This window comes from Carassius gibelio, chromosome A20 (genome assembly GCF_023724105.1).
Source record: "Carassius gibelio isolate Cgi1373 ecotype wild population from Czech Republic chromosome A20, carGib1.2-hapl.c, whole genome shotgun sequence".
NCBI lineage: Eukaryota > Metazoa > Chordata > Actinopteri > Cypriniformes > Cyprinidae > Carassius > Carassius gibelio.
This window is the reverse complement of record NC_068390.1, coordinates 27,956,521-27,960,929: the sequence shown is the minus strand read 5'-3', so window position 1 is coordinate 27,960,929 and position 4,409 is coordinate 27,956,521.

Genomic DNA, 4,409 nt, shown 5'->3' with positions numbered 1-4,409 from the left:
TAAATCAACTTTTTTATTCATCATTAAAATTATGAAAATAATGTATGTCTGTTATGTTGTTGGTCTGCAAGTTCATCATAGTGTAGCTCCCATATTTTGCAGAATGTCCTGCAATTACAAAAATAGTCACTAATCATTTTTAAATAATGCAGAGGTATTTATAAGACAGAAACACACAATCTTAATATTTACAAGTACTTGTGCAAATGCATAGTTGTTTGCATAGAAACAGAGACTGAAATAAAAATGTGCACCTAGTGAGTAAGCTTGCATGAAATAGACGAAAGTAAAATTATTTGACAAAAGGGAATTTACATATGTATCTACAGTAGTATTTTGTAGATTTATAAGACACAGGCAATAATTATTTACCTCAGCTTAAATACTTTGTCATACTATTTAGAACTAAGCCAATAGTAGCGCTGGCTGTCATTTGATTTGGATGGGAACTTCTGATTGTGAATCATTTGAGTCAGTTCGGGAGTTCAAAGCGGGTTCGCGAATCATTTGAGTCAATTTGGGGATCGCGAATCATTTGAGTCAGTTCGGGAGTTCAAAGTGGGTTCGCGAATCATTTGAGTCAATTTGGGGATCGCAAATCATTTGAGTCAGTTCGGGAGTTCGTAGCGGGGTCGCAAATCATTTGTGTCAGTTCGGGAGTTCAAAGTGGGTTCGCGAATCATTTGAGTCAATTTGGGGATCGCAAATCATTTGAGTCAGTTCGGGAGTTCGTAGCGGGTTCGCGAATCATTTGAGTCAATTTGGGGATCGCAAATCATTTGAGTCAGTTCGGGAGTTCAAAGCGGGTTCGCGAATCATTTGAGTCAATTTGGGGATCGCAAATCATTTGAGTCAGTTCGGGAGTTCGTAGCGGGTTCGCGAATCATTTGAGTCAATTTGGGGATCGCGAATCATTTGCGTCAGTTCGGGAGTTCAAAGCGGGTTCGCGAATCATTTGAGTCAATTTGGGGATCGCGAATCATTTGCGTCAGTTCGGGAGTTCAAAGTGGGTTCGCGAATCATTTGAGTCAATTTGGGGATCGCGAATCATTTGCGTCAGTTCGGGAGTTCAAAGTGGGTTCGCGAATCATTTGAGTCAATTTGGGAGTTTGTAGTGGGTTCGCGAATCATTTCCCAGATAGCTCATTTAAGTTGAGGAGAAGTGCAACGTCATCTTTTGCATCTGGCAGATGTATATTTTAGGGCGTTTGCTCATCTGGCATATGTCACTGAGACGTCCCTGCCTATCCAATGTATTCCAGACGTAAATAAATAAGAACCTAGAATAAGCTCTTTAAACGATGTTAATCAGATGTTCATATGTCTGCCAGATGTCTGATTGATGTAGGACAGACATCCTTTTATCAAAACTTTCTCCTCCTATTATTTTAATAAAATACTCTTGCGAGGTTTTAAATAAATTCGGTCATGCATGTTACAATTACCAAACAAAATAATGAACAAATAAACCAAACGATCAACTAAAGAACATACATTTGCTGATTTTATGAAATATATATAACAGGCAAAAAAAAAAAAAAAAAAAAAAGTTTATGCAAACAACAATACACTATTGGGAACATATATACAGCATTCAAAAAAATAAAAATAAATAAATCCTCCCTGGGGCCAAGCTTTAATTGATTTTTCCGCGTCTGCTTGGGTTGGAGACAGAAGGACGGGGTTCTTTATAGCTGAAGCTGTATTATGTTAAAAGAAACAATTTCAAAAATGTAAAAAAAAAATAAATACTTACATTGAAATGAACGATATTTTTTTTTCTTTATCTGGTTCGTGTGAATAAAGCGGACAAAGTTATCTAAACGGTTTTATAATAACTTCCAAATTACGTTGTGTATGATGACTATCACCTGTTTGTTAATCAGCGAGTATACCAAGTTGTTTCGCGTGAGTATTGGTTGGGCAAATGGATTTCTAAAGGGCTTAACTGATGTTTTAAGTCTAATTTAAGTTTTTATTTTTTTTCTAAATATTTTTAATAATGCCTGATACCACGTCAGATTATGTTTAACCAATTTGAAACAGGTTATACATTATTTTTAGTTGCTCTGACAGCTCCGCCATTAATTCTATTGTTTGTATTTGTGTAACATTAGTGAACTTAACTATTAGGAGTGCTCCGATTTGTGATTTTCGGATCCCTCTCTTTCTTCATGTTTGGCTCCTGATTGATAATCTGTTCACCTTCAACAGGTACATTTTGAAGTAATATTTTAGCATTAAATTGACCTGTATTCTATACACATCTAGTTAAAAGATTGGAACAATTAAGATTTTATTTTTGCTCAAGAAACATTTATGATTATTATCAAAGGTGAAAATGGTTGTACTGTTTCAAGTTTTTGTGTAAACCATAGTGCACTGTTCGAACAGTGTTGTGTACTTACATTATCCCAAATGTTTCGAAGATTGTTTAAATCCAGAGAAATAAGCAATTTTAACTAGTGACATATGTTTTAATAGACTGGTGATAACCGCACAGACTAGGATTATAATAAAACTTTCAAATGCATCTACTATGATCCGCCAACATAACATATGATTTTAACCACTGCAAATCAGTTGTATTTTTAACTTTTAAAGATTCTTTAAAAATAATTATGGTTTTCATAAAATATACTGATAAGATGAACCATTATTAATAACTGCCTTTAATAATTGCTATTAACTGATATGCATATTCTAATGATTTTTGAAGGGTCACGTGACACTGGAGGCTGGATTAATGAGTATATAAAAATATTTTAAAATAACAGCTCATTATTTTTCATTAATAATTTTATACATTAGCAAGTAAATGCAGTGCGCATTAGAGACTTCTTTCAGCAACATTTCACCTGAATCATTCCATGATTTTGACTGGTAGTGTGTGTAAACATGCACACACACACGTTAGCACACAAACAGTTTGTTTACATTTTGTTAGTAGTTGTAGGTTTGACCGTTTCAGTGATCTTCCCATTCTCTGCCAGTCTTTGTTCCAGCCTATCTAGGTCTGCAGTAGATGCTAGAGGAAAGACACCACCCTCTTCCTCTTCAGCCATCTGCATTCGGGGTACAATACTCCTGTTCCCCACTAGAGACTGGACCAGTGAAGTCAGATGGTTGATCCTCATGTCCATTTTCTCTAGTGTTTCCAGAATTGCCCTTTCTACAGCTGCAATACAGAAGATAATTACATTTTTTATGTAGCTTTGATAAATTAAATTATGCATTTTGCATCTTATTAAAATTAATAAATGGACATTGACTTGTTACAGTACACAAGACTGGATTTTCCTGTCTCCCACAAGAAGTACCTGTAAGTATAAATTTACTGTAAGGTTTTAAATGTAAGATGTAGTGTTACATGCATCTGCCTTGACGTTATCAAAAGAATGTCACATTATTTAGGGTAAATGTTTACCATTTTCAAATCAATACTTTGGGTTTCATTAATTTAAACCTATAATATAGTAATGTGCAACTAGCTGGACTCCCTGTGTTATTTATGACATTAGCTGAAATGTTTGATCCATTAAATCATTTTGGTTGTAGTTCATTTAAGAGAGACCAAATTTGTTCAGTAAACAACTGTTTACTAAAGAACGCAATTTAGATTTTTTTTTCTCCTGCTTTACTAAAATCATAGCTACCATGATTTCTAAACTGATGTACCAAATATTCTTTTTTTATTTATTTTTTTTGGTGCAACTTCATTTTCAATTATTTTCGGATGGGCATGACCGGGATGCAATTTTCTGGTTTGGGTACATTATTAGTATAATGTAAAACAGCTGTTTTCTGTGTGAATCTCTGTTAAAGTGTAATTTATTTCTGTGATGCTCCGTTGTATTTTTAGCATCATTCCTTTCAGTCTTCAGAAATCATGAAAAAAGGATGATTTACTGCTCAAGAAACATATTTGTTATTTTATTATTATCAATATTTAAAATAGATATATCAGGATTCTTTGAGTCAATTTGGGGATCGCGAATCATTTGCGTCTGTTCGGGAGTTCAAAGCGGGTTCGCGAATCATTTGAGTCAATTTGGGAATCGCGAATCATCTGAGTCAGTTCGGGAGTTCGGAGCGGGATCGCGTATCATAGCTGTATATGGATAGGCATTTTTAACTAATTTAGTAGCTAGTTCTAATGGCGTTTTCAACGCGTGTTTAGGTGTGATATGTGAACTCTTTTTTTTTTTGAGTGCCATTTCAGTTTTTCCTCCAAAAATCAGCATGATTAAAATGTGATATTAAGTTACTGCAAACAATAATTTAATTACAAATACAAAATGTTGCAGAGTAATGTAATATATGAATGAATAATAGCCTAAAGAACCTTTGTGCCAAAAGGGTTCTTTCTTGTCATTGTATAACCTTTTTAGCATAAAAGGTTCTTTGGA